At 48.0% G+C, this 9,880-nt stretch overlaps 1 long non-coding RNA gene across 1 annotated transcript; it reads left to right on the top strand.

The window, feature by feature from the left end:
* On the top strand, nt 1–5,866 carry LOC117287143. Its single transcript, XR_004518363.1, has 2 exons — nt 1–33; nt 2,698–5,866. It is a non-coding gene; the product is annotated as an uncharacterized LOC117287143 (long non-coding RNA).
* Nucleotides 5,867–9,880: the final 4,014 nt, after the last annotated feature.

The following is a 9,880-nucleotide window of genomic DNA, read 5'->3' as shown; positions in this document are numbered from 1 at the left end:
CTGCCTGGGCCCGTCCAGCCTCACCAGATGCAGGTAGGACCAGCCGGGCCAACGGGGTGGGAAGCGAGGACTTCCGGGGGCCGTGGCATTTGCAAGCGTGCCATTGCCACCAGGTTCCAGCACTGAGACGAGGACCGCCCGCGGCTGCCCTGCTCAGAGCACAGGCCCGACCATTGTTAAGCGTGCGCTTCCTGGTGCCGGTGAGCTGCTCTGTGTCTCTACAGAGCACGCATATCCCCGGGGCACGCGTGGAAATGCAGGCTTCTGGTGAACAGCAAAGGGAGGGTTCGTTGGGCTGAACTCAGAACTTGCTAGAATTGTTTGCCTACATTCTAAGTGAGGACTCCAGACCTGAACTTTGCCTGACTCACAGCTGATAACGCTCTAGAAAAGCACATGTTGGTGGTTTGCAGTCAGAGGTGAAAGGGAGTAGTAGTCCGGGAGATCAGCCTTCTTCACCATGTAAGGAAAGACATGGGCTACTGTTTATGTCTTCAAACCAGTTAAGGAGGAAAGAGGTGTGTTGTGCTATTTTTGCCATTTGTTATATTTATTTTTATTAGTACATGTTTGTAGAATACAGAAGGAAGGTTCAGCTCTTAAAAGATGTCCTAAAATGTTCAGGGGAGAGGGGTGATATATCTTGGGGGACTAGGGGAAGGGGTAAGTAGGGAATATTTCCTTTCGAGTTTGTATCTGGGATATTGCTTATTTTTACGGTAATGTAGTGTGATGCATTTTTGGAAGAAGAGGAAGAGGAAGGAGAAGAAGAGGAGGAGGAAGAAGGCGAAGAAGGAAAGAGAAGAGGAAGGTGTAGGGCAGCAGAAAGAAAGAGTTGTGATTATTGTTATTAGAACTATAATTACGATTAGAAGGGAAAGCAAGACCATAGAAGGAGAGCAGCTATGCCCTTCTCTGTGACAGTACAGGTGTGGTACAGAGCATAGGTTTGGAAGTCACCCGCTCCTGGAAGGGGATCCAGGCTCTGGCTCTGGGTTTGCAAAGTGAGCTGACCCTGTGGGGCCCACGGTTCCTTCTGAGGAGTGGGGTAGCGGTGCCATGGTTGCAGTGAGGCTGGGGTATCGGACTTGTGTTTGTGGAGGGGCCTTGACAGGCATCTTAGAGACCCAGAGCCCTTCCCCCATGGGGTGGGGGCCTTGCCCTGGGTAGGGTTTCCTCCCTGCAGATTGCTTCCCCCCACAAATGTATTCTCCAGCCTCTGGAAAGGAGCTAATCACTTCAGAAGTCACAGGGCCTCCGTTCTTGATAGCAGAGGAGCCTGAAAAAAATGAGGCCCCGGGGAACAGCTGAGAATTTTCTCTTTCTTTTCAAATGGCAAATTTATCCATAAGAAAAGTTTAAACTATCCTGCCAAATAAATTACAAGTAGTCATAATTTAGCTGGCCACTTTCATTATGTAAAAATAAAATACAGGATGTCGGGTCAGGTGGCCCCTGAACAGTTAGGGGCTGGCGTGTCCTTAATGTCCTATTTTGGTGTGCTGTGTCCCTGGCTCTGTGCTTTAGCTAATGTGGACCTGGCTGCTCCTATCACACAGAGAGAACTATTTGCTGCTAAGATCTCAGGATTTTTTTTCTAGGAAAATTCCACTCCAAGAGACTGTAGAGAATCTCATTTCCAACGTGTGGGCAGGTGGTTTTCTAAACCACGGAGGGAAGATCCTGGAGGTAAACACCTAATTAATTAAAGAAAGATCACTCTCCCCAGCCCAACCCAGAGGATGCCCTGCAATCGAGAAACTCTCACTCACACAGCCACGCTACTTTTAAAAATGCTTCCAGAGGCCCCATCTTCTCATCCTCCTGCCTTTGTTCATGGAGGTCTCCAGCCCTTCCTCAAGTGTCTGCCTGACCACAGCCCCTCTACGCTTTCAAGCAACATTTGCTCCAACTTAATATTCTGGTGCTTTTGGGAACAACATTTAAAAATAAACCACTTTGGCACATTGTCAAAATCTTGTCTCAATTCCCTCATGACAACTACCCTAAGTGAGATTTGAAAAGCGAAAGGGAGTCGGGTGCAGGGAAGAGAGGAGTCGCCTAGTTCCAATCCTGTTTAGTTGTAATTTCAGGCAGTGTCAGATAAGCGTGTATTCATCCCCAGTCCCCTCCTTACAGGTGCTCCGAGCACCCTCATTCATTTCCTGGCTGTTCCCTTCCCTATGTCCTTTGTCCTCCCCTCAGGTCTGGTCGCTTGCGTTGGTGAAGAGGATGCCAATTCCAGGGCTCGTTTTGTTCCACAGCTGGCCACTGGGGAAAAGATCAGCTGGGCAGAGAGTGGGCCCGAGACAGGTGTTAAAATGTGGGTCCCAGTCCTGGGTAGTAATCACCCACAAAATAATACTGTCTTCTCCCTTCCTATCAACAACCTGCTTTCTCCTTGGTCTGTTGCTAAGAGACCAGCCTGTTGTTTACAAGATCCTCGGTGGCGTAGACTTCCATAATTTATAATTTATCTTAGTGTCAAAACTTGTGTTGGTTTTTATTTTATTCCACCATAGATCCAATAATTGTTAGATACAACAAAGGTCACACATCTGCTGGCAGTGTGGCTGCTGCTCCAATAGCATCCTTCACCACCCCTATGTTTAGGTGCGGTGGAAGAAAATGCTATTATAAACTGAAGATGAATATCATTTTTTGTCCATTAACTTCATGCATTATATGATTGCTCAGGTCAATGGATTCCCCCAAGATTTGCTCACTACTGAAAGCATGTTTCTGTCCAACCAAGAAGGAAATGAATTGAAATGATTTCAATTATCACAAGAAAGGAGTGGAGTCCTCTTGCCTTACACTTCAGCATCTGCTGGTTCAACTCACCCAACCTTTCCCCACCAAGTTCAGGGCCGTAGACATCTAAGGGGGGCTTGGAACGACTCCTGAGCCATTGTCGGGCCACATGGGTGCACACAACCACCCCGGAAGAGCGTTCTGTAGGAGGAGCCACTGGATTAACTCAGGAAGGACAGAAGAATATGAAGAAAGGGTGGCGTTAGTCAAACAGTCCACTCACAGGAGAAGAGAAACAGGAACCTCCTTGAGATCACTGCCAATATTGACGAACTGGACACAGCTTGGTGCTTCGCCTGGAGTAACCTCATAAAGCTTCACACAGACAGGAGGAAAGTCCTACTATCAGCCTCATTGTACAGACCACAAAATTAGGCCTCTGTGACCTTCAAGGAGGTGCCCAGTGACACACAACTAGTGAACAGCAGGAGGGAACCCAAAGTGAGGGATTTCAGGGCCCTTATTCTCATAGAAATTAAAAATTATCAGCCTGGGCTTTGCAGTCTATTATCTATATAAGAAGAGTCCATCGTACATTTGACGGAGCAGGGAAATTAACGTGGGCCCCTAAATCACATCACCACATTATCTTTCTCTGCAGAGTCTTCAAAATCTCTTTTAGAAACCACAGAGCATGAAAAATTTCTAGGAAGAGCATTTTATTTTCCCCATCATAGGACCTGGCAAATTCTAATGATATTTTACTGGGAATTAGATTTGTTATTTTCCAGAAAGCCATTACGGCAATAATCCATCCCGGCATTTTTCACCACTTAATTCCTACAGGCTCCTGGGCAGGAGTCATGGCCAGGGCAGAACACCATGCGAGGATCTCCTGGACTCCTTCTGGTTGGAGAAGGAAGCCTCCTTTTTTACTGCTGCGATGGGAAGAAATGAATAAACGAGCTAGAAACCATGGAGCATCAACTCAGGACTTCCAGATGACTTAGCCATTCCTCAGACCTGACTCTGCTTTTCCTCTTGCTGGCAGGGTCTTGCTTCCATTCCCCAGTGCAGACTGGAAGTGATAAAGAGGGGAGATCTATGCCCGTCTCTTCTCAGTTTAATTTCTGAGGTCACCATGCAGAGACTGTGTTGCTTTATGAGTCATGGCACATCATTTGGAATGGAGGGATCAGAAGTGGGTCCACCTTGTTCACAGTGAACAGCCCCATGAAAGGAGCCAGGTTTTTTAAACTTTGGAACTATGGGGATGACACTGTTACCTTATTTACAAAGAAGCCACCATCGAAACTAGTGATACACCACACAATCGGAGGCCGGGAGGACCATCCAAAAGCTGTGTCACATGTCATGTGTCACACATGAAGTGCTCAGAGTGCAATGGAACGTGAAAAGCCACTGGTGACTCCACCACACCTGATGCAACTGGCTACTGCCTGGGGCTGCTGGAAGGAGAGGCACATAGTGATCCAAATGAGGCGCCATTAGGACACAGCCTCACCTGTCACTAAAATGAGAATTGGGTCCACATCAGCAGAAGTCATCATGATCATGGTACAAATCCTGAGTCCTTCTGCTCCCTCTGCTTACATGAACTCTCTTTTGGCCTGTAGTAATTCAGCAAGCTAAAATGTCAGAAGCAATAGCTCAGTGAATGGTTTTACCAGGAGAACTCCCAACACCAGGCATGATCAGTGAAGAAAGAGAGGGCTGATATAAAGAGGGAAAAATCCCCCTAGGAAACAGAATGAGTGGCTGGCCCTTTGCAGCATTCAGCTTACTCTAACTGGGTCATCCTTTGTCCAGCTCTAAAACTATGCTCCTCTGGTCTTCCTGGGAAAGCAGGGTCTTCCACCCAGATGCCCAGTGTGGCCCCAGCCATCCCACACCTGCACATCTTTCATTACCCTGAAGATTATGGACTCTTTCCTAAATATGTCTGCTCTACACAACTTCTGTAGTGTCTGGGGCAGTTACTAAAGGCACGGGATGATGTCGCTCACCTCTCTAGCAAGCTCTAAGTATTCCTATTTCCAGAAAAACAAAGCTCAAACTTCTCTGCACAGCTTCTGCTCTGATCCCTAAGTGTTGCATGTCCACATCCTATCTTCCACCCTGTTGTCTCAAATACTTTGGACCTGCGCCATGGAAATGCTTCTTGTTCAGCAAACGCACCATGATGGGCCATGGTTCTGACCTCAGCCCTTTCAGATTCTCCTTGGTGTGACTTCTTTGACAGAAAATTCAAGTTCAGTCTGCAAGACAAAACCCACAGGCTGCTTTCTCTATGTGTGCCTGGCTTATCTGGCTCTAGCTCCTCTCCAGTAGTTTTGGTCTTCACTACATCGATGAAGACTGACTCACAGCAAAGTCTTAGTTCAGTGCCCAACCCATCTGTCCTGACACATGTCTAGGTCCTGCTGTGGGCCTTGACCCTGCTCCTGGATCTTGGCTTCCCTGTGTCTCACCCAATATTCTTCTCAGACTTTTTCCCAGGACTGCCTTTCTCTTTCAGACACCAGATGCTGATGTTCTTTAAGGCCTGCCAGAGGCCACTGGAAAATATATGATAACTATTCCTCCCTCTCTTGGAGTTCCGTGGGCTCCCAAGGCTTTCCTGCTTGATCATGTATTATTACTAAAGTCAAGGGCTTCTGTTTTAGGAACACTGGCTCCTTTTTTTTAATCAAATACACAGTCTTGGGGATTTGTTTTATTTTTTACAGTACTAGGGACTGAGCCCAGGGCCTTGTGTATGTAGGCAAGTGCTTTACCACTGGGCTACAGTTGAGTCCTCTAGTCACATGCCATGACTCACAGAGCTGCATGTTCAGCCTGCTTCTCAATCTCAAACCTTGACATTCATGCATATGATGGTTGTCTTGAGACATGACGAGCAATGACAGAAAGCCTTCAAACCAATATGCTCAAACTCACTTTGTAGTTTCATCTTCCTACAATAATGCCCAAATCCTTCTTCCAGGGTCAGAGTCCTTTGAAGGTGGCATGACCACCAAGTTCCTGGCCATTTGAGAAAAAGATTACTGCACCTATGCCTTCCTCAACATCAACCCTCTATCTATGTAAACAACAGAGGATTCTACCTTTTCAAATCATTTCATACCACACTTTCTCAGCACCCTCTTAATCCCAAGCACGTTATTTCTTTTCTAGACTTCTGCAACCCACTCCTGATTCCTCTCCCCACCTCTAGCATTTCATGCCTCCCATCCACTCTCTACCTCGCAGCCAGAAAGATCTTTCTAAAACACAGACCTTATCTTGATACTTTTCCATTTACTAATTCCCAGTGGTTCCCTTGCAGATTTAGGGGTAATGTTCACAACCATCTGGCTGATTCCCAGAGATCATATTGGAGTTCTACACAACTCTGGGTCTTCGTGTCTTCCATCTGCTGGCCTTGGAGCCAGGTGAGAATCCTCATAGCTCCCACATTAGGCTCTTCCAACCCTAGTTCTTGACCTTCCCTTGCTTTTCTCCCAAGTTGACTTAGGTCAGCAGCCTTCAGAAGTTAGTGTGCTATTTCCTTCCCACAGCATTCCTTTTACCATGTCCGCCATTAACTTCCCCAGTCATGGTAGAAACAGGAAACAATGGAAATATGTGTTTTGAGAAAATTATCAAGGCCTTTCCTTTTCCTTGCAGTCCACTACAGGTTTAACTCGGCACAACTTAGCATTGCAAACTGATGCCTCAGTCTTTTTGCCAGTCCATCAGTTTGATGTCTCCTCCTCACTCCTTGGCCAGAGCTAAGTTCATGCCTGCTTGAACTTGTTGGACTTGTTTTCCTTTTGATGTTCAGCTGAAAACCTCCTGCATAAAAGATCCCCATCTCCTACTATGGATGCAAGAAACCCAGGGCTCCTGTCTCCACTCTCACGCCTCTGCTTGGAGAATGCAAATGTGGCTGCTCAACACTGTAGGAGCTCTTTCTTTTCTGTCACACTGTTGGAGTGAGCAAGGACGAACTGTACCATAGCAGATCCTCTGAGCTACTCTTTCACGAGTTACACATGGTTCCTCTCTTCCAAAAGCATTTTGACAGCTTCTAAGAGTAGACTTTGAACAATCCCCCAAATCTGAGTTCTTCTGAGGAAAATAATTTTCCTATTTAAGAGGGGTTTCTGCCAGGCAAACTGTATTCTAACATCATGCATTTGCTCTGGTTTTTGCAATCCTAGACTCCTGTGCCAGAGACAGCAAATCCTCCAGCCCTTTGATCTTTACAATCCTTCAATTATCTCTTGGACTCCTTCTGTTGTCATTTAGGGGAAATGCACACAGTTGGCCTTCGGATCTGGCCCTGAAAGGTGATCTCCCTCTTTGTCTCATTCTTCGTGGGTCCCTTGGCTGGATGCCTTCCCATCATGTCACATACATCTTTCGCCGTGAGCCCAGGTCCCCACAAATTGGCCCAGGTGGGATCTGCACAGAGCCAGGGACAGTGACCTGGAAGGCACTTCCAGCTCAGAACATTCCATGCAAGTGTTGCTGTCCCATTGACAGTGGAACTGGCATTTTCGTCCCAAGTTTCCACTTGAATGTGCCATGCTCCCAGCAGTTTTTCTGCTCTCAGTGACTACATTGCACAGGCAACACCTTCTGATTTAGACCACCACAGCGGGCTTTACTGTCCCTGCTCCTTCCTGCATTATTCTTTGACAGTGACCTTGATCTGGACTGGAAAGCAACACAATGATGATGCATGATCTTACTTCTTAAATGAAGAAAAGAAGGTTCGGGGTGTCTGTGTCCTCTCCATGAAGACAGGACACTCATGCAGCCCTCACCCAGCCTGTGAGCAGCTGCCTTCTCCCTCTGCTGGTACTCCGACTCCTTACTGTGGGTCTCAGGTTGGTGCGGTTGTGCCTGCTTTTCATGGAAAGCTTGAGGAAACAAGGCCCAGTGTATTAAAGCGGGCATGAAACTTGAGGTCAGGTGGCTCAGGGACCACTTCCTCTTGGTCCACTCCCTGTGCCTCAGCTTTTGCACTGGCCGAGTTTATAGCAAATACTCCTCCAGCCTGCTGCAAGGGAGACAACGTTCAGGGTACCAGAGGTTTTCTGTGAGCTCTACAGGACTATGAGACAAATCAGAGTGTCTTTGGTAGTCTTAAAAGGGAGGCCCAATTCCAGAGGTTTATGACTTTATTTTGTAAAATGCAACCACTGATGTGTAAGTCTACTTCTAACCTGGTTGTGCTGTTAAGCTAAAAGTGGAGAGGAAATTTGGGGAAGCGAAGATAAGGTGTTAAATATGTCACGGTACTTTTGTTGACACTGTTGATAGTTTTGTGTTTCGGACAGCAGGATATTTAGAATTTTTAAAAAGTCGGGAATTGGTTAGGGAACCTTGGTTTAGTTGCCGGGTGCTGGGAGCAGCCTGTGCAGTACCTGTTGGAGGGGGGCAGGAGGGATCCCCCACCCGGAGCAGTGACCCCAGGACTGTGACTGTCATGCACCCTTAAAACAAAGCACCCTGGACAGAAATCAGAATGCAGCTCTGTTCGTATCCAGAGGGGGATAACGATGATGAAGATAAAGAGCTGGAGGTAGGAAGGACACATTGTGAGAGGCACACAGGGTCTCAGAAGGTGCAGAAGACCGCGTGGATTCCTGGGCGAGACCACCAGATGTGAAAGACAGGGTGAGAAAGAATGGGGTGATTAACAGGCTACTTACATTTTAATAAAATTTATTGCAATGCTGAGATTTCCCGCTGCTCTCTCTAGACCTACTCCTCCTGTGCTTCAGCCTGCCCATTCCTGGTACTTTCGGAAGCCTATTCCGCCTGCTTCGCCCCACCTTCTCGGGGCGGGGCGGGGCGGGGCGACGCGACGCCCACCCACCCTGCCGGAACTTGCCTCAGGGAGCTGACTTCACACCTCCGCAGCTGAGGGTTGCTTCCCACCCTGGGGAGCCTCCTCTTTCCATGCCCGAGCTTATTATGGAGCTCCTCGCTGTTCACCCAGTGACCCATTGCTCTGGGAGAGGCCCCTGCAGGTCAGGGGTGGTGCGCAGCCACCAGCTCTGTTCTCCCACCAGCTTCTTCACAGGGAGTCTGAGAAAGCTTGGGTAGGCTGAACCAGGAATTCCCTTGGTTTAAACGCAAAATATGGTCAGTGTAAGTGGCCTAATTATTGTCCTGGCTAAGTGGCTGTCCCATGGGATGACTGAAAATGCTCTTTTTTCCTGATTAACAATGCCCAGCCTCCAGGCCCTCAGGGCTCCCCTGGACGGATGGTGGGAGTCCATTAGCCACCTCATCTCCTTCACTTTCTGGTGTCACCCGGGCCCTGTCACCTGTGCTTGGGCCTTCTGCTCTTCTGATGGCCTTGCCTGCTTCTCTCAGCTCCAGCACTGCCTTCTTACTCCAGTGGATGTGAAGGCTCCAAAAGAGAATATAGAAGCCGGGAAATAAAAGTTTCAATGCCAGGCAAACTGGCTTCAGGTCCTCATTGAGCACGTAACTTTCACATGTGCCATGGCCCAGCAGAGCACAGAAGGACCCCCTGTGCAGTGGAGCTGAAGTTCACTCTGGGCGGTGCTGCTGTGGGGTCAGTGGAGACACGGAAACTCCTGGCGGTGCCTCACTCTTGGGTCCTAAAACTGGAACCCGGTTCAATGCCACAGCTATTGCACCCAGCAGTACAGGTGGCTTCAGAAGCTGAGACACCCCCGCAGTCCATGTGGAGCCCACATCTGAGAGAGGGTAGCATCTTGTTAGCAGTGACAGCCCTGGGGGACACATTGGAGAGCTCAGTGGCTGGAGGGGACCACCAAAGGCCCCCTTTTTATGTAAAATACATGATGTACAGAGAAGAGGAAATCCATCCAAAGGCGGGGGCAAGCCTGCTTACGAGGCTGCACATGTAAAGTATTAAGCTGCTTCCCTGAATGATCAAGAAGCAACAGAAGAAATGAACCAATTTGTGGTAGATTTTTCTCCGAGGAGAGCAGCAATAAACTCCGTTCCTCCTTTTGTCGATGCCTCTTCAATTTAAAGAACTAACTGTAGCTCATAAGCATTGAATTTATCTATTGATTAAGCCATGAAACACCGCACTGGATACGACAGGATT

Source organism: Fukomys damarensis, unplaced genomic scaffold (genome assembly GCF_012274545.1).
Source record: "Fukomys damarensis isolate Sample0158 unplaced genomic scaffold, DMR_v1.0_HiC HiC_scaffold_21, whole genome shotgun sequence".
Taxonomy (NCBI): domain Eukaryota; kingdom Metazoa; phylum Chordata; class Mammalia; order Rodentia; family Bathyergidae; genus Fukomys; species Fukomys damarensis.
This window is presented reverse-complemented; position numbering and strand designations above follow the sequence as displayed.